Below are 21497 nucleotides of genomic sequence, written 5' to 3'. Positions count from 1 at the left end.
GGGTCTCCTTTGTGCTTTGGGAAGTGAACAACAGCGTATTTCACCTTCAGAAAGGAGCCTGGCTAACTCACACAAAAGCACCCTTGAAGCTAACCTGCACAAAAGCACTCTTAGTAGGTACTAGAATCATCCACCCAAGGGAATTAGTGCCAAGTGACTAGCAGGCTGTAAATCCATACTGGAGCTCCCTGCATGCTAATTCTCCCGGCAGACAGACCCTTGTGAGCCCAGAGAGCAGCAGCCAAGCAAGCACAGCCACAGCCCAGCACCATCAGGAGCCCATGTGGTCCAGGGCTGGAAGCTCATGCAGCCTCTCCTTTAAAAATACCTATGTGTACGAACCCGTTCCTAAGGATTCTCAGAAAGGAACAAGTTATACAGAGTATTGCAGGGAGAGAGAGAAAATGTAGGTGACCAAAGCAGAGAAAAGAGGAAGGGAAGTTGGGGGCAGTCACCAAACACCTACAACTCTTCAGCCATAAAACGTGATGTTTCGTTTATCAATATTCATTCCAAGACTGCATTCTAGGGGCTGCTCTTTAGGATGCAATTTACTCTCTGTGCATATTGCCAGATTATTTTTTTTTGTTCCTTTTGATCCTACGGGTGAGGCAGGCTATGCCAAAAATGTCTTTGCCTAGGGCACCCATCTATGCAAAGCCAGCAGCTCTAATAGGCACTGGAAGCACTCAGCGCTGACACTTCATACATCAGCAGCCTAGTAAATTCTTCCTATTTTTTTTTCAATAATCTCTCTATATACAAAATCCTGAAGAATGTCATTCACACACAGAGAGGCCACAATTAATTTATCAGCACAGTTATTCAAACCTCTTTAGACATCTTCTTTGTCACCAGAGGAACTTTTCAACAACCCCCAATAGTCTCAGGCCTCCACATCATTATAATCTATTAGGCACCTTCATGTTAGCTCTGTTTTATTATATAACACATAATTATGCATTTCATTAACAACATCACCAGGCACAGTACATCAAAGAGAGAAAGGCAGCTGCCCAGGAAATTCAAAAAGATGCCGTTTACTTAAAGCTCACTGTTAAAAACCTCCCCCCTTTCAGTTAAATTGTGACTAACATGTTTCAAAGATTTTACTCTGGCTCAGAGAGCAGGGCCCAAACAACCTCATTAGACACAAGGCTGCTGACACAATGAATATTCCCCAAAACCTTGATATTTCAAATAATATAAAAGAAAAAATCATCAGCCAGCTACATGGTGCAAATCAATTTTCTTTCTTCTACTGAAAACCCACTTAGCCAGAGAGCTCTCTTGCTACTTGGAGCCTACAAGGACAAATGTAGAAGTGAGGGCCTATCAAAATGAGGCAAAAAATTAATTGCTTTGCATTTTAATTATTTTTTCAATATTTGTTCAAATAGAAGAGCTGTCTGGCCAACTGAACAAAGAAAAGACAAAATCTTCTTCCTTCAGATGATACAAAAATCATGATCCTTGGAAGAAGCGAACTCCTCAGAAGAAATAATTTTGTCATTTTTCACAAGGTTAAGCTAAATTAAAAGCTTAAGCTAAACTAACCTGGAATTAAGAAAATATTTAGGAAAAAACCAAGTGGCCACTGGACAAAGATACAAGACAGTACGTCTGGGAGCAAGTTTAAAAAGGAGATGGATGGGAAGGGACATGAAGTCTTGGTGCTACCAGCCAAATCAAATAGTTTTGGTGTTGAAGCTGCAGCTGGCACAATACACCAGCTCTGGGCACAGCTTCCCAGTCTTCTCCCAGATTTTGTGGAAGAGTACACACTGCCCCTGGAAAGCACCTTTCAGTTCTCAAGCATACAACCAGAACTTCCCTCACTGGAAATTTTTGCTACTATTTATAAAAGACACCAAGAAAAAATTGTTCACGGTCAAGAGAACATTTCCAAAGGGTGGAGGGCTTGTAGCCAGCAGAAAACTTTTGATCATTCTTCCCTTGAAGCAAATATGAACAAGGTTGCAGGCTAATCATTTGATGTAAAGAATGGAAAGAGACTACAATTCCCTATTCACAGCAGTAAAAGAGCTGTTCATGCAGCTTTCTTGAGAATAGGAGTTTATGGAAGTAACATCTCCCAGGATTAAGTTACTGGTATTGTCACAGCCATTTCATAGACAATGCAGATCTGCATTTCAATTTCTTAAATCTTGGGCTTATCATCTGCTGGCCCTCAGCAACCTGTGTGTTGGAACACTTGAGTCACTTTAATTGCCACTTAATAATGTCCTGACAAACTATGAATTGAAGTGCCGTTATCAGGATCCACTATTTCCATCTGGGATTATGCCAAAAGAGGCACCTTCTTCACATATCGATCCAACAGAACACTCCCTTCCTGAACTTGCATTAATCTCTCTCTTTAAAACAAAGTGAAAAATATTCCTTTCCTGTGCACTTCACCTTTAAAGAAATCCTTTATAGTCTTAAGACTACATTCATTAACTGAGCTCGCTTTACTGTCTCCTTATCACTCACCACCATCACCGTTGAAAATTTTTGGAAAAGTGGGATGCTGCATTACAGTAAACATAAATCTCCTAAAAAGGCACGATTGTCATGCTAGCCCTGAAAAGTTATGCAGTAAAGTTCCCTCACCCTGCTGAAAATTATTATTTCTTGCAGCCTGAGGCATACGAAGCCGTGCATCACACTCTACAAAGGGCGGCACACCCAGCGTAGGTTCACTGTGAGGATGTCCTGCCAAACCCTAGTGCCAGGAGGATTGCACAATTAGTGGGATTCTTCCCGTTCCAGAACTCAACACCATTAACTATTCCAAGCCATTACAAGGAGTAGGCAGCCTCTAGTACCCTAGAGCTTAATTGCTGCCAAGACAGAGCACGAAAAAATATCTTAGCGCAAGGCACATACTTTTTAAGCAAAGTAGTTCTAATGAATCACAATTTCTTAATTTAACTTAATTCATTGTGTTAAGTGAGCTCTCATCCCAGTTTTCTCTAATGTGAATTTAAATATTTTTGTGAGTTTTTCTGAAGCCAACCAGCATTTTATAGATGATTTCCTTGGTAGAAGAGAGAATTTTTTTCTAAGACCTAGTAGAGAAGCAGGACATGGATGCTAAAGAGAACATATAAGTACCCAGCACAACTAAGTAATCCCTGGAAACATAAAAATCCTTTGAGCCTCAGTCCTTGGGAACTTGATGAAAAATGCTATGCAAATGTTTGATTTCTTGTTTCAGTCCCTCAAGGCCTATAAATACACCTGTCTTGACAGGTTGTGGCAGTGGATGCAAGTGGTATCAGAAACAGTATTGGTGATAGTGACTCTTGCCAAGATCCCCTGGAAAGATATCTATCAGTGATTTTTTCTGTAATCCAGCTCTTCGTCTTACATACACAGCAGACACAAAACCCTGAAAGGAGGTTTCAAAGCCATCTGTGTAGGAAAGGTAACACTGGTGCATGTTGTGTCAAGTGAACTTTCTATTAATAAAAATAGCAGCTTTGTGTATGTGTGCTGCTGAATATGCCCAAACATTCAGCAGGCTCACATATGAAATCTTTTCAGAACAAGCACTATACTGTATAATAACCCAGCTAAGCAGCATCATACTTCTTTAAGTCACAGTATTGCAGAATGCTTTTAATTATGATTTCATGACATTTTTTTAAAAATAAGATAGATAACTGCAGTGAATATTGGTCATATTTAAGTGACACTAAAACCAATATCTCCAGAATGCCATAATTCTTATGTCCCCAGCTCCTGAGGTCTAGAAAAATCTGGAGGAGAAAGACACACTTGACTACAGACAGCTTCAGACTACACAAAGTTTTTACTAAGGCTATTTGATAAACACTCTATGCTACAGGCTGAGAGCTTCATTTCAACTTTAACTTCAGTAGGAGATTAGACCTTCAATAATTGAAAACTTACAAAATCTTGCTGTTCTCAAAACAAGCATAGATATTCATTCACTGCCAGTTTCTTTAAAAACTGCATTACAAAATCTGAGGTTCTGAAACCATTCCCCATCCCCTTCTCTGTGAGAATAGTTTCACTTATTTCATTTTCCAGACAAGCTACTGCCAAAAAACACACAGCGCTCTTCCCCTAGTTGGAGTAAATTCAGCAGAAAATAGTAGGACCTAGTGTATTTAACAGTTTGCTCATTATGCATTGTTACTCCAATTATTTTAGGATTAATTTGAATAAGACTAGAATCAGTACAATACTCTCAGCACAACACAACCGCTTCTTTGTAAAAAGGTTGAAATCTGAAATAGTGTTAAACATACCATTTGAACACACTGGGCTCCTCCCAACAGGCAGTGGAAGGAGAGCAAATGTTAGGACTATCTGCAGGCTTGAAGATTTTGAAAAATTGTTTTACTAGGGTTTAATCTCTTCATTAGAAAAAAAAATCAGGCAGCTTAGTAAGAGAAAGCTAGACCCTGTCAAAACAACTTCTTTGAACCCTCTCAGGTGTAATCAAAAACAGTAAGTGAGTCCTAAACTGTTTAAGTGTGATGGCTGATGCATTAGACAGCCTAGCACTGGGAAAAACCTGCCAAATTAATTTCCAAATAATTATACACTTCCTCTGCCTTCTTTGAAGGAAACATGATGTGAAAAAGTCTTGAATACTACACATTTGTCCCAGCTTCTGCAAAAGATTTTCTTTCCCCCACCAAAATCAGATGGAAAAGCAGCAATGTGGCATTCTATCCCAAGGATTTAAAACGAAGACTGTGGCCATGGAGAGAATCCAAAAGCTAAATTCACTATTGAGAAATCCTGCAGGAGTAACAATATTTAAGGCATCTATTTTTGAACTATTTTTAAGCACGTAGGGAGGAGAGAATTTGAACTTGCCTGCTGGGTGGGCACATATGCCTCCCTGCCCTTTCAGTAAGGACTCTGTAGCACATGCCTTGTGGGCCAGCAATGCAAAAAAAGTGCTGCCTGATCCAGAGCATGCACATGTGTACTCATTCTAAAGTAAGGGTCAAAATATTCTCTCATCTACACCTATGTAACACAACATGACCTGTCATGAGCCAATACTGCACTCTCACACAGCAGTGGCTCTCCGGACAGTGTGCTCCTTATCATTTTCTCTCCATGTTTGCCCCAGGAACCCAATGTCCCTTTCACACCCTTCCATCTTGAGTGAGTCAGAGGAAGGCATGATCAGAGATCTCCCAAGGTCTGTGCTGCCAAAGTGTGCCGTGAGGATGTAGTCATTTGTTACAGCCAGTTCTCTCCCTTGTCTTCGTCTGTTCCCTCCCAAGTATTGCATACTCTCTGCTAAACAAGTGGGAGAAAAGCACAAGTATGACTCAAACCTTCCAAATAAATTATCTTTTCTTAAACAAGGGTCACACTGAGGAACAGGGTGAAATGGGAGCAGCAGAACCAGAGTGACCTGAGGTCAACCATTAGCTGTGTGATGTGAAGCAGCAGACAACACAATTCCAACTATCTCCACAGTCTGTGCAACTTCATCCTTTCTGTAGTCAGGCACTGCTATTCTACAAGTTGCACCAGCAACTACAGAAATCACCTGCTGCTGCACTGCAGCATTAAACACATGATCTCCACTATGGTATGGCAAAGGCATTTTATGGCACAAATCCAGGGTTCTTAAACTGTTAGTTTGTAATCAGTTTGCATTCTTGTGAGGCAAAACAAATGTGCTTAACCAACCACCATAGACACCCATAGAAACAGACATCAGGTACAACCAACCACAAGCCCCATGGTGTGAGCACTGATTGGTTCTAATGATTGTTTGACAATTATGTAACTTGTTTGTCACCTCTAGTTTAGCTGAGTTATTATCAGAATGCTTTTTTAGTTAGCCAAAGTAACAGAAGTGAGCAAGGATTTTACAAGGGCAGCAAGGCCCTCACTTTGCAAGGCCTTTCTACTTCACAACACTGCACAACTCACAGATGGACAAAAACCTGGCTGGCCACTGCCAGTTTGGGGTGCTAGGAGGGTTTTACTTTAGAGATGCAAAAAAAGAGCTCAGGTCTGGCTCTGCATGCTTGCCTGAGACACATCCATCAGGAACTCAAGAGTTTTGCCATCATCACTCTTTCATATTTCAGAATGAGAGAAGAGCCATTACTAGGACAGGTCCCATTGGATGCCATTCACGCTCCTCTTTCCCTCAATGCTTCTACTTTCCCCCAGGCTTTCACAGCTTCCCCTCAGTGCCCATCTCCTTTCGGTCTTGTTCAAGCATCCTGAACCCAGCCTTATTCCATGTCCAAAAAAACCAGAGAACATGGGGAAACTGTAGCAACAAAAGATGCTTCCCTCAGGAAGTTGTTCTTCCCGAGGGCAGACCATGGTCCTTCCTGAGGGATTTAGCTCTCTCAGGAGTCATAGTAGGAGCCTCCATCCCACCAAAAGGCCGTGTCCAGCCCAGCAGCTGCTGTGTTGTGTAACCACTTGCTCCTGTTTCAGCAGGGTCCAATAATCAAAGGGGGATCTCTGGCCACAAGCCCCCAGTCATTAGAGCATCCGGTCACACGGGGAGTTTAATTCAAAATTATTATAAACACCTTAGGCCAGGAAAAAAAAAAAGAAAGAGAAAAGAGAAAATAAAAAGATAGGTTTGTTGTTGTAGCTTTTGTCCCAGAGATAAATAATTTTCTCAAAATTTGGAAAAAACACTATTGGCAGCATTTTGAAGGTTTAAAGTTAAAAAGATGACAAAATTTAATGGTTTCAGATGCTTTTCATGTCAATGTAACTGGAAAAGGCCTTTAATATGGAAACAAATTAAATTTGGCAAAGAATTAGTATGTAAGACATCCCAATTGCATTTTGTAATTCAAAAAACTGAAAACAGATAAGATATTGTGAATTAAAAATAACTTCTGCACATTATATTCTCGTGAACTTTCATTAAGCTTTGTGTTACATGTCCCAAATGTATTATTGTGTGTTGTAATACACTACATCCCTTTATTTATAAAATACTTTTAAAGCTACCGATAGCTAGAGCCAGAAAAATGACTATATAAAAATGTTATCTTCTCACATTACAACTTCATTTCCAATGTGTGTATTTAAAACAGAGATGCAATCTCATTTTCAATATTTCAGATGCACAACTGAACTTTCTAAAAGTTCAGTGCCAATTGAATCCATGTACAATTCAGTCATGTCTGTTTATTTTACTGATAAAACCTGGTACCAAAGCTGACACAGCTATATTAGAGATAGAGCTGCATTCTCCTCTAGTTTGGGAATTACGTGCAGGCTAACCAACTGTCTCATAGTTTCAGTTCTTCTTTACAGATGATGAATGAAGGAATCACAGGGGACCTGTTCTGATTTTCTTGGGCTGGGTTCACAAGGATACCTTCCAGAAAGAGAAAAGGGTTTTGTTTTTTTTCATTTTCCCTGCAAGTGTACATCTTTTATTGAAGGTTCCAGCAACCTGACAAATTGTTTATCATCCCTATAGAGCAGTAATCTTTAGGTTAGAATCCAAGAAGCTTTCATTTGAAATGCTATATTGTCATCTCTTGAGAATTTTAAAATTGGATTTGGCTTGGCCCCTCAGATTAAACTACGTCTCCCACGATGCACCATGCACTGGGCCTCCTTCTTGAACATACCAAGAAATTTTCTTTGCTGTTTCATGGTAAATATTTCATTCCTTAAAGAAAAATGTTAATATGGAACAACAAATTTTGTAGCAAGACAAGTAATTTTTTAATTATTTTTTGGTTTTCATATGTTCAGCTTTCTGATGAAATGCCCAAGGTTTTTGTAAAAAAAATCTGAAGTCCTCACTTTCATTCAAAAATAGAGGAGCAAATTTTTTTAAATCAGTGGTGGTGAAAAAAGCAACTCTTTACAGACTTCAATGTTTACCATCACTCCAGGCACAAAGTTGTTTTACTATATTTGACCATAAGATCATATTAATCTTATTTGATCATAAGATCTTTCACATGAACAAGAAATTCATATATTTCCAATCAGTCTGTTCTCCTGCTTCCTGGTATGCCAAAAGCATATTCAGTTCTCAGAGAATTTTTCTCCTCACACCTCAGCAAACTATAATCCTTATCAAGGAAAGGATCGTGCTTTGGATGTCACTACGAGTTTGGAAAGGATGTCCCTTCCCTTCAACTAGCCAGATGTAACACCATGTTTTATGTGCTGAAAACAAGACTGGTTTCTTTTAAAACAAAAAGGACCAAATAAATAACTTAATTTGACATCTTGCAAAATATCCTGCTTCCTGTAATTACTCATGCCATAAGACCTATCCTGGAAACCTGTCATGGACCAAAATCCAATAGTCTCCCTTTTCTGAATCTATATATCTGAATAACTATGCTGCAGCCCTTGAGTCCCGTCACTTCAGAGTCAGCTGCTAATCTGTTTGCAAGGGCATAAGGGCACTGGTACAGAAGACCAGCTTTGTGCCAGTGGTCACTTTGAATATTTAATAATTTACCAAAAAAAAATAAACTTAAGACAAACTAGGTGGAAACTGTACGTTACAGAAAGGCACTGGCACTCCTGTTTTAAGGTGTTTTGAGGCCAGCCATTTAAAGAGTATTTTTACCATTTCCTTCATGGAATCATAGAATGGTTTGGGTTAGATGGGGTCTTAAAGATCATCCAGTTCCAAACCCCTTCCCATGGGCAGGGATACCTTCCACTAGACCAGGTTGCTCAAAGCCCCATCCAACCTGACCTTGGCCTTTCTCTTACTATAGCAACTTCTAAGGCAGCAAGTGCACAAGCAAGTCTCACATAAGACATAGTTTGCACTGAAAACCCTTTGCATCTCTAAGTCCAGCCAGCTCTGCCAGAGCACCTCCTGGAGTAACACCCAGCTCTCGTTGCAGGCTCTTCTCGTTGCCTACATGACACAGCAAGTGCCAGCAGGCACTTATAAACCAGGGAGGGACAAACCGTTTCATGCTGTGAGCTGCTTTCATCCTCACTTTCCAGCTCAAGGAGCAGAAGGGAAGAGGGAAAAACAGGAGGTCAAGGTGGCAGAAACAGCTCCCACCCAAATGGAGGTAGGGGTTGCTCAAGGCAAACAGGCACTACTGTTTCACATAACAAAGAATCACAGAATATCCTGAATCAGAAGGGACCCACAAGGATGCTCAAAGGCACAGCTGTTCAGAATTTTTCTAGCATCCCATTAGTCAAGAAGAAACCTTGAATTTTCAGCCATTAACATTCACGTTTAATGCAAGCCTGATACATATCACTGTTTTGTTGCCCAGTTAATGTACAATTCATTCATCTTCATCTGTAGAATTGAGCTCTTATCCATTCGTTCTGGACTCCCTCAAGAGAAATTTAAGTCAATGAGGTTTCCTGGCCCCCTGATGGTCTCTTTAGCAGCCAGAGATTGTTTTCCCTGTTTGGTCTTCAAACACTAGCTATGCACTATTACCTGACTCAGCTCAAGAAGGGAAGACTCAGAATTTACACTCATGTTAGCATTTTCAAACACATCCTTCCTGCTTGCATCATCATTACTGCAAAGGGTTTCAAATGCAGCATCTCACATCCTACAACCACTGAGCAATGCAGCTCTCTGGTGAAAAACCTGGACTGGTACCAGGCAGATTTGACATGCATTTTAGAAGTCTTGTGCTTATTTTTCTAACATCTTATATTATCATTCTGATTTTGTTATAACTTCTCTGTAGTTACCTGGATTGTGTGGTTGTCTGTGCTATGTCCTTGCATCACATCTGTAAAACAATGCTCTACCTAAATTTCTTGTGAAAGGACTTGGACTTCTTGAGAGTCTCTCTCAGAGGAACTGAGAAGGGTAACCCCAGAATTTGCAGCCATGCATCCTACCTATAATTTCAGGTAAGTAGATTTTGCCTGAATTAGAAGTACTGAAGCAATATGCAGAGAGAGGAGAGGTTAGGATTTAGTTGTTACCTCGTGCTGTTACAGCCATTTTATCACATTTACTCCAGATGACCTGGAACACTGCTGTGAAGCATGTCAGAAGTATACATTACAAGAGGTATTCAAATTATGGGGAAAAAATGTTCATTTTTGTTACTTAATGGAGCATATATAGGAAATATATATCAAATTTCCTAACCATGGGACAGTGGTCACTTCCAGCAGCATAATTTGTTATGTACAGTGCTCTGCCAGTGTCTTGATATAGGCACCAAACAACAGAAAGAACAAACATCATCTCTGAGTCTTCATTACTGTCTTGAGAACCAGATGATTTTACATTCAGCTTTTTATTTCTGCCATATTGCAGACTCAGACAGAAATTAGCAAGCAACTTTTCATGATGCTCTGGACCCCTACCAGATGGGCATATTTCAGTACCAACATCATGCCCATTAGCACAACCCATTCCTTCACAGCAGCCACACCCAGCATGAGCAGGAGACTCTGGGACAGACTTTGGGAGATTTAATCCCTTAAGATTTCCCTTTGGTTTATTTAATGATATTGCATTTCCACTTCCAAATCCTAAGGAATACTCTATTTTCTCCTTTAGTCTACATCTGTCAAAAGACTGATATTCCAGTGTTTCACACTCAGAGAAGGGTTTAAAGTCTTAACCTTTTTGGAATTAATTGCATTCCCCATATCCATCAGAAGAGATTTCTTGGAGAAAGAAATTTGGCCAATAAACTGATATGTTGCTTTAATTCTGTTTGAACAGAATAGGCAAGAAAGGGGTGAGAATCAGGGTTACTTTCTATCATGTGTAGTAGAAAGAAAGACAACTCATGGGACAAAGGATCCAAATTGGTGCAAATGAAACTTTTTTCAGCTTGCACACAGGTTCATCAACAGTACTGGACACAGACACTAATACTAGTCTAGCCCAGAGCCACCTTTCCTCTTTAACACTTATGAAGCATCATTATTGAGAAGTAAAAATAAAAGGAATATTAAAAATACAGAATTAGCCAGAGAGCAAACACACTGTAGAAAGATGCTATTCCTCTTCCACATCCAGAGCACCCTGAGGCCTGCAAGCTCAGGACACATGACACTTAAAAAGACATGGGAAACAGAAGGCTGTGGGAAGGCAAGTCATAAGGCTATTCCTTGTACTTGCCAAAAAAAATGTCACCACATCTACCCTTTGCCACAAAAAGCTGAGGATGAGGGTCAAGTGTCAGCATGGGGGGTAGAAACAGGCAGCCAAGAAAGAAGAGGTGGGCAGATGCCTGTGGGGTCTGCCATGAGGAAAAAAAAAAGCATCTTACAAACCTGTTCGCTACAAGTCCCACATTCATAACTGTTTCCAAATGGAAGGCTGTGAAAAGCCAAAACAAACATTCCCAATTCTTTTTGAACCCATCAGACAATATAGGAAAAATATGTGCATTTTATGGTTTGAGGGCACAACCTTTTAATTATGTGTTTGCATTGTCATGTCCAAGACCTTTTTTCTCCTCAAAAATTAATATTTCCTCAAGCAATGCAGCTATTTGTCTTGGATGAACATAAATTGAAACAGAATCTGCCTGTGCAGAGAGAGGCACAGAAGGGTTAGAACATGACACCTAGGGGAATTCAGTACACACTGCAATGCAATCCTCCTCATTTTTCTAGGGCCTTTTCAACTCGGTTTCCTACAGTTCTTGAGATTTTCCAGTTATTGTTTTGTATATGCTTTATGTGCATGTGCAGAGGCCCTCAGAAAACAAAGAACAAGTACAGGTAGTGGGGAAGGTAGGGAGAAACTGAAGAAAATAAAATGTAGGAATTTCCCCTGTGGTGGAGCTTACTGAAAAGCAGTTCTGGCATCCAAGAGCAGCAAGTGCTCTGGCATATAATCACCCCTCACTTCTCTGTGATAAAGCACAGCCTTGTGAGCTGAGGAAAATGTCAATCAACTGCTTCTGCCACTGAAGAATTATACCTGCAGAAAGACTGTAAAGTAATGGTTTACGAATTATACTTAAAATATATTGAGCCATTACAAGAAAATCCAGGCCTACTTTGGAAAAGACATTATATTTAGTCATAACTGGGGCTCTCAAAAAACTTACATCTAGTGTTCAGGCATCAACATTCCCCCCTTCAAGTCTTACAGACTTAGCAGTTGGCCAACAATTCACAGTAACTTCCAAAAGATGCATAACAGCATTAACAGAAGCAGAAATACCAGAGTCGATTTCTGCTTAATCACTTAATGGATAAGTAAGTGCTAAGGCACCAAGAGGACACTGAAGGATGACTTTTTCCATAATCAATCTAATTATTATTTCACAATAGAGAAGTTTTTTTGCACACACGCCACCTTTCAAGCTAGACCATTAAAAAAAATTCCTAGACAATTTACACAACCCATCACTAACATGGACCCAGCTTGGTGTGAGTGCCAATAAACAGCTACTTTATCAAACACTGCGCAACAGTGTACTAGGAGGGAAAATCCAGGCTTAGTCACTCCGTGTGAATTCTGACATCTGCAAAGATTTTAATGAGATCCTTTTGGGCAAAGCCAGTTGGGCAACCAAGTCTGGGTTTAGTCATGGGTGAAATTTCCACACACACTAATACTCACAGGCCTTGAATGTCCTGCCGTGGAAGGGTGAAAACCTCCCCCTTGTGACCTCAACTTCACTTCTCTGTTGATTAAGCTGAATTTCAGCTGTGCCTTACAACTCACTGTCCCAAGGTGTTGCAATTGAGGAGAGCAAAGAACACCCTCTCTATGTATAAGAATATTGTTTGCAAATACTTTAGCTTTCAGAAGCTTGCCTGGCAAGTATTGTAGTGCAGACTCAAGATGTTACATTGCAAAAGAGGGGGCCAGGAAACAGAAATATGAAATGCATTCCAAATGAATCCGGAGAAACCTGTGAGGTTTCCCATTAGATCACTTGCCTATACTCTAAATCCTTCACTTACTCCATATTAAACCCCAACATTAAAAGGTGAATTGTACAAGGCCCTCATTCCCCACAGAAGTGAATTCCCAATGAAGCAGCATGACCTACCACTGTTTTGTAACCCAGCAGAAACATCCATGTTCTTGCCTCTAAATCTCACTGATGGCATTATCATTTCTGTAGCCTCCAAAAATTTAAAAATAGGAAAAGAGACAGTCATATTTCTCAGTCAAAGTGTTATTTCTAAACTTACACTTCACAAGTAAAAGTTCCCAGATAAAACAAAACAAAAAACCCTCTTCAGGCAAACTAGAAATAGCCAGGCCAATAATTTATTTCTCTCTGGTTCAGTGTTCATGGGACACCAGTGCTTTATTTAGCTGCAGCAGCAAAAGCTCAAATCAACCTTGGCCACAAAAATACTTGAAAACTCAACATATTTACCATTATCACAGTGAGGGGGATGGTAAGTCTTAAAACACCACTGAAAAATGAGGCAGCTCTGATGGCAGCAGAGATCTGTATCAATCCATACTCCATATTCATTAGTTTGAGCACCAAAAAAGGAAACAAGGATCAGCCCCATTATCCTGCCTACTTTTCCTCTGTATACAAGAAGAAAAAGAGCTATCCTTTTCCCAGTGATGGTGCTGTCTGGAAATGCTCTAATATTCTGTTTATCTCAAATGAATTTAGTAAAATTCTGTAGAGACTCCTTTCCCACAAAAAGCTCTAGCAACCTTCCTTAATATGACCATTGACTTAATGCCAATCATGAGCATGAAGCTACCAGATTTACCACACTTTGAAGAAACAGGACTGACAGCATGTCTGTCTTCATGTCTTTCAAAGCAAAATGAGAATTAACCTTACAGCAAAAGTCAAAAGTATAGGTCACAGAAATACACACTGGGATATTTCAGATTAAAAGGCCACACTTCTGGAACTCCAGCCTTGTACAATTTCTCAAAATTCAGTCTGCATTCGCCCCATAAACCTGGCAAGAAAATTTTACAGTCATATAACAAATGGGCAGAAAGGAGTAATAGGTATTTATGACCTGCCCAAAATCAACCAGGAATGAAGCTGTGAAGAGCTAAACCAAAATGTAGCACAGTTGTGCAGTTAATTGCTGATTTGAAACACAACATTTCATTCCATATGCAAGGAATTAGATATACAGACTTGATTGTCAGACAATGAAATGGATTTGTACATTTGCTTCCAGAAATTGTGAATTATTATTATTATTCATACAATAGCCATTTTTATGGTATATATTATATGGCTATTTCTTTTCTGACTGTGCATGGGGGGAATTAGCTCAAATGGTAGAGCGCTCGCTTAGCATGCGAGAGGTAGCGGGATCGATGCCCGCATTCTCCACTGTCAGTTTTGCTGAACAAGGGGCTGGAGAGCAGCTCTGCAGAAAGGGACCCAGGGGTGGATGGCAAGTTGAACATGAGTCAGCAGTGCCCTGGCAGCCAGGAGGGCCAACCATGCCCTGGGGTGCATCAGGCACAGCATCGGCAGCTGGGCAAAGGAGGGGATTGTCCTGTTCTGCTCTGCCCCGGGGCAGAGGGCTCACCTCGAGTGCTGGGGGCACCACAGCATAAAAAAGACATTAAGCTTTTAGAGAGCATTCAAAGGAGGGCCACGAGGATGGTGAAGGGTCTGAAGAGGAAGCCTTATGAGGAGTGGCTGAGGTCACTTGCTCTGCTCAGCCTTGAGAAGAGACTGAGGGGAGACCTCAGTGCAGTCAACAACTTCCTCGTGATGGGGGGAGGCAGACATTGATCTCTTCTCCCTCATGACCAGTGACAGGAGTCAAGGGAATGGCCTGAAGCTGTGGCAAGGGAGGTTTAGGTCGGATATCAGGCAATGGTTTTTCTTACAGAGCTGGGCACAGGAACAGGCTCCCGGGGCAGTGGTCACAGCGCCAAACCTGGCAGAGTCCAAGAAGTATTTGGAAAATGCTCTCAGGCACATGGTGTGATTCTTGGGGTGTCCTGTCCAGGGCCAGGAGGTGAGCTTTCATGATCTTAGTGGGTCCTTTCCAGCTCAGGGTATTCTAAGATTCTGTGATTTGAGAAACATCGTCTTACAGCATTACACAACTTTTTCCCATTTATTCATACAATTGGTCTATTTGATTGATGGATGCAGTTCTGGAATGGGTTTTTAAACTATTAGTAGTTCTAGAATAGTTATAAAAATTAGATTATTGGGTCAAAAACATGAGTGCTGACTGATAGACTTAACTATCTATATCCTTTCAGCCAAGTACACCATGTTTCAACAAACACTATATATTAAAAATTGATTTAGACACTTTGGGGAGGGCAGGAGGTGAATACACAGGGGTAGAGCAAAGGCAGAAGGTTGTGCACACAACTAACTCTTTTTAGATTTTTTTTCAGTATTTGAATTGCATTGTGCACTCTCCAGCCACGACTCCTTGCTTGCTGAACGTTAAGCCTCTCAGCATTACTGCAAGAACCTTGATCTAGTCTATACCACAGCTTTCTAAAAACTACAACAAAAGACCCAACTGCAGTTTTCTCCAAAGTTCAGGGTGTTATGTCCAAGATTAAGGTTCAGGCTATCATGTACATAAGAAACAGATGAAAAGTCTGGATCTGAACCCATATTCCTACAGTTACAGAGATGGAGCCAGAAGCCGAGACTCTTTCTGGATCCCCAAAGGATTCAAATGATCCGCACTTGGAAAGTCCGCAGTTTTGGCTATGGTCCTTCCACAGCTATTCTCAGATGATATTTCTTCATTTTTTCCCACAGTTTTAGCATGTCTTTCCAAGCAAACCATCCTGTTCTACCTATACAGCCTCTTTTAAGCACTTAGTGTTTCGCTACTGCCAAGCTTTCGACCTACAATTCAGATTGTTGCTACTTGGCACAAGCCTTTTGTACAGGAAGCACAAACCAGGACAAAGTGAAGCATAGGAATAACCAGGCCACTGGCAACCCCAGAGCCTGCTGTTCAACAGATAAGAATGAAATAAAATGCCAAAGCAATGCAGAGGGATATGTATCTGGATTCTTCATGACTCCCACATCTAAAAAGATACGTGATCCCTTGCTTTACTTTTTCAACTGTAAATGCAGCATCTGCAACACAGAGGAAGAGATGTGCAGAGATGCAAAACATTAAAAGGTCCCTTTACAAAAATGCAGTTTGTAGCAGTTCTCTTTTGCCTAAACCTTATGAACAAAAAGCCATGAGTTTACATGACAGCTTCAGCATCTGGGACACTTCCAGGAAAACAAGGAATATATGTTCTCTCCAGCCTGGTCTGTATGATGTTAATCCCGATCTAAATAAGGAGAAATTGCAGCAATTTAAGCCAAAGAAAGGCAACTGTACTACTTCAACAAGGCTCTTTCCCCATTCTTTTCAGAGGTAGCAACTCAGGGTCTTCCCAGCATATTTGTCTCAATTAGTTCTGATACATCAGAAGGGAGCATTGCATTACTTTAAAGAAAACCTGCGTCATGAGTAAATATACTTCAATATACCCTCAAGTTATTTCAGTTTCTCAATCATGTAACTCCCCTTACCTTGACTGAAGGCTTGATTAGAATATCTTGCTCCATCTGGACCAATCCATGTACTTGATAAACAGCTTGTTTCTGAAATTTCCCTCTTAAGCTGATTTATGCTTAAATATTAAAAACAAAACACAAAATAAAAATTAAATGGATGAATATAACTTACCTTGCTGCCTGTATAGAATGTGTCTATTAGATATAAATTTTACACAGAAAGCCAACTTTCCCTTATATCTCCCAATTAACTTGTCTTGTTAACGAATAAATCTAGTTTACTAGATCAATTTTTTATTCTACTAATCTATCTGCTTAATTAATGCTTATATCCCTCTACATAAAATTCTGACTGCTGAAACCCATCTTCCCAAAACCAGGAATTACTTTATGCTGTCTAAACCCAGAAAACAGGAAAAAAATTTAAAATGCATAGCCTGGCCTTGACCTCTTTGCCCACACATCATTGCAACTCCATAAAATGGAATTAGCTGACCAAGCATGTATCATTCCTGAGGAGTACTTCGGTGGGTAAGCACAGCACTCTGAGCTGAAGGATGCATTTGCAATTAGAAAGCTTTTCACTGGAGAGCGCCATGGAGAGCTGGAAGGAGTTAAGACGTTTCCTCTTCCACAGCAGCACAGGCTCTACTCAAACCACACCTAAAAGATGCTTGTCCCACACATTCTCAAAGCTCTCCTTTGGTAAATACTGGCACCAGTTATTTCAACATTTTGCAGCCTAGACTGCCAATTATCATGCTGACCACAATCAGCCTTTCTGTACAGCTCCACTGTTCCTGGACACTTTCTCAATCTCTGTCATCCGGAACAACTGAACTCTCCAAACAGGTACAGCTTCCTTCTTCCAGTCTGGAAAGCATCCGGCATGTTTTGGACATCACCACAACCTAAACAGTAACAATATGAACTCTGTTCCTGGAACAAAGAGCAGGAGATCTGTGGTATTTGACCCACCTGATCCTCGCTCAGAACTACAAGGAAAAGTTAAAGTGCAGCCAACATTTAGTGCAAGAAAATTTCTTCCAGACCCCAGATTGGCAACCAAAGGGACACAAGATACTTCCCAATCTTGTATTTGCTTTTTGCATTATTCCAACCTCTCAAACAAGAATATATTCCAAATTCATAATGGTAAATAAAAACAAACCTGATTACTCCTGCTTTGGAAGCCATATGATTGTGTAACTCACTTATATCAAAGCCTCAAGTTCTATGCATATGTCTTTGCTACCAGTAAAGGAATGCACACACAAAAACCATCACATCTGAGAAGCAATTTGAAGCTTACAGCAATGCCAAAATAACAGACAGAAACAACAGAAGAAAGTGGTTTTTTACAACTGAAGTACAAATGGTTGAGCAAGAAGAACAAAGCACAGAGAATGGAGGTGTAGGACTTGTTTGCACAGAGGGTTTTGTACTACCAACTCCTCCTGTTCGAAATCGGTGCATTTAGTAGGGATGGATTTCTCCCTGGAGGCATCAGGAGGACTGCACTGCCACAATGCAGGAATACATGTGCAGTACTGAGACTTGGTGATGGAAGAAACCCATTCCTTCTTTACCTCCTTCTCTTGCCTTCCCATGACCTCCTTCTCCAAGGAATATCACCGCCTGCTGGAAGAGCTACAAAACACTACTGAAAGTACTGTTCATTGTAAATATATGAGGATAGGCTGTGATAGAAGGAAGTGCTGTCATACTGGCATAGCCACATACAGCCCCATCTGAAGCTGCAGTCTTTCACTATCACAGTTTAAATGCAAACCCATACACTTGACTGAGTTGGATCACTACGAAAGACAAAACTCAGCATCTTACAATTTCTTTGTTATTTGGTTTTTATTGGATCTCTTAAAGTGGCAAGGCTACTTATTTATTAATCTGTTGGATCTCAAAAGGTTAATGATATTTATCTGCTTCTAGAGCAGATAAATCTCTGATAATCTCACATTACACTAAGATGAGCCAAATCTAAATGATCCTAACTAAAGTCTTACAGCTGTAATCATAATTCCCTTTTTCAATTCCTAAGAACAAGTGAACAAGCTTCTTTTCCACATTTAATCTTATTACAAGCTTATTAGAGACATCATCACTACCTTCAGCATGTGCATGACCTTACCAAGTCCAGAACAATTTGGTGCTTAATTCCTTTCAGATCTATCCAGTTTCAACATGATGTACTCTTTATAACTTGTAGCCACACCAAATGAAAAATTGGCACTAAGACCATCCAGCCTCCAGGTTGGATCAGCCTGACTATTTTTGAACCAGACACAGACAAAAAAGCCATGAAATTATTGTGGTTTCCGATGTTTTTCCTTAACAGCAAAATATAGGTTTGTTTTGAAAAATAACATTTTGCAAGCATTTAGTCCTTATAACGTTTTTCTAAAAAAAAAAAAAAAAAAAAAAAGTATGTCAGGGTGAGGAAAAGACTTTTCCTGTAGCAGCCCAAATAGCCATAGATACCCAGTCCTTATGTTGATGCATGTAAGTGACAAAGGCTGCTTTTATGGAGAAAATATAAGTCGATATTATAGTAAACAACACTGAATCAAGTATTGCAAGCAAAATAACAGACTAGAATTGGTGGAAAGCAGGAGAAAGCATGTCTACTTTCTATATATTTAAATAAACTGTTCAGAATTGTCCTGGTTCTGGCCCAGATCAGTGGTGAAGACATTGTGGAATTCAAGACCATTTTACATCAGGGACATCTTAAAGGCCAGGGACAGGGGAAAAGGGGCTCTTTTCCTTCCAAGAAGGAGTAAGCATGGAAGGCATAGGGTCCATTCACCACTATTTTTCACTGTCCTGGGTTTCCTGAGCATTTTGCATGTAAATCACCCTCTCTTTGTACATTTTTGTTATTAGTATTGTTGCTGTTACTATTTGTTTCCTTATCTCAGTGCTGTTTCCAGTAAATTGTTCTCAGCTCAACCTGTGATCTTTGCCTTTTGTCTCCCTCTGGAGGGTGGAGGGGAGCAGCTTGCGGTTCTTCTTTTTACTGAGAGTATTAAATCGGGGAATACCTTTCCTAAACCTAAATTACAAGAGTCCAGTCACTAATGGCAAGCTAGTCTGAATTTACAGTTGGTTTTATGCAATGTGTGTATGATGGTGCCCATGTGAAAGGAGGAATTAATCCATTTTGCAAATTTATGAATTTGTAAAACTAGAAGTTGGCAGTGATCATTTGCACTGGCTGTGAAGTCAAACCATTATTTAACCTCAGTCTGCACAATGCTTTTTCTACTTCCTCTGGATTCTTCATATGTATTTCTCAAGAAAGATACTTGTACTGCAAAGCCTGTATCAGATTCAAGGATCTCTTCAACTGTTTACCCACAAAATTCCCAGCCATTCAGCCACATATTCCCAGCCTGTTTATTAGCACCATACTTGCCATTCTAAGTTCCCTGATTACAGTTTGGGCTGGGTTACCTATTCGTGTCCCCATAGAGAGGACTGATCAAATCATGTCCTTCAGTCAGCTGGAGTTGAGAAAAACAAAGGTTTTTCATCAGTTTCCAGCTCCAGATTTTCAGTTCAAGCACAGCCTGTCTCCTATAGACTTACATACCCATCTATAAGGCCTACATACTTTTTAAAGCAAAATTAGGATTCAAAATTGAAAAAGTGTTTGTGTGATACATACAGCAATACTTCATGCTCTTTTAAATTTTTGGCTCCCTTTTGTTTTTTCTTTCTCCCTTTTTTTCCCTTATTTTGACATGTTGGCAAATGCCTCTCACTGGAAAAGTCTAAGTGTGATTAAGTTTCAGTGATTAAAAGATTAAGTGTGACTTTTGTCTCTACATGAATTCATTTTAAACACTCGGTTGACGCACCTTTGAATTTTTTCCACCCCAAATCCTTATTACAGCTAACTGGAAGAAATGGTTAATAACTGTATTCACATAGATATATATGGTCATGGTGATTCTCCCCACTTACATTTCTGGGTTTTTTCTCATCTGAGAGTTTCTCACACTCAAGACACGTGTGTAAGGAAAGAAATACAGTAAATACACTGTAGCAGTTGTAGTACCTACCTGCAGGTATTAAGTAAACAGTCCATTGTGAGATGTAAGGATGGACCAAAAAAAGAAAGAAAAGTGTCTAAACCCACTAATGCCATCACTTACCACAAGAAAATTGCCCTTTGTCCACCCACGTATACCACATTTGCTCATGAGCAATGAGTAAGGCCTGGATTCCACCAGTCTAACTTCAGGGACATGACTGCTGCAACCAGGTAATTGTCCTCCGACTCTGTGGCCACCAGAGAGCACCGGTACCTCCAGGAAGGCTTGGAGCACATGGAATGCTCTACACACAGCAGAGCTTTGCACACCCACCATGGCAGGTGGTGGAGATGAAGCCAGACTGAGTTCTTTGCAGTCTCCCACTTGTGCACAGCAGGGACCTGGGATCTGTGCTTCTTTCATTAAGGTTTTTTCCATCGGTACTTAAAATTACTGTGTGTCAGAAAGGGCCCACTGTTTCAATTTAAATTCCTCCCTATTTATGCAAATTTGAAGTCCCTGGTCAGCATGAACAGTTAAAGACTTGTTTCTAACTTGCAAACTTATTGCTTCCCTGCTTTCATGAGAATGTTATGAAAGGACTAATACTCAGTTAATGAACAGAAAGAAGTTCCTAGACATCTAGCCATACTAGACACCTATAAAGCCTAAAGCTAATTAGATGCTACCTGGTAGAGACACAGACATGGCAATCCAAATGGCTGAAGACACTTTATCAGGTCCTTCTAATTTTCCATATACCTATTTTGATGTAAGCATGAATGAAACCAAAAATGTTTGAAATAGAGCACAGCAGAAGGTGTTTTCACTGGCTGCTTCGCATTCACCAAAAGCAAAGGGTGTTTTTACTAAGATGACTGCACTGCATTTCAGTGCTGCATATTTTTCGTCATAACATAGTTCAGTATAACAGTTATATTTCACTCAAAACTAATGTTCAGGTTGTTATCTTAATTGAGATTAATTTACATTG

The 21497-nt window shown here is 40.2% G+C and overlaps 1 non-coding gene and 1 pseudogene across 1 annotated transcript; one reads left to right on the top strand and one right to left on the bottom strand.

Moving 5' to 3' along the window:
- LOC146441980 (chloride channel protein B-like) overlaps nucleotides 1-21497 on the bottom strand; it is a 76166-nt pseudogene that overhangs the window by 35504 nt on the left and 19165 nt on the right.
- On the top strand, nucleotides 14195-14267 carry TRNAA-AGC (transfer RNA alanine (anticodon AGC)). The gene has a single exon. It is a non-coding gene; the product is annotated as a tRNA-Ala (tRNA).

This window comes from Lichenostomus cassidix, chromosome 2, assembly GCF_008360975.1.
Source record: "Lichenostomus cassidix isolate B80296 chromosome 2, HeHo_3.0, whole genome shotgun sequence".
Classification (NCBI taxonomy): domain Eukaryota; kingdom Metazoa; phylum Chordata; class Aves; order Passeriformes; family Meliphagidae; genus Lichenostomus; species Lichenostomus cassidix.
The sequence above is the reverse complement of the archived record's forward strand: the minus strand, read 5'-3'. Positions and strand labels throughout refer to the sequence as shown.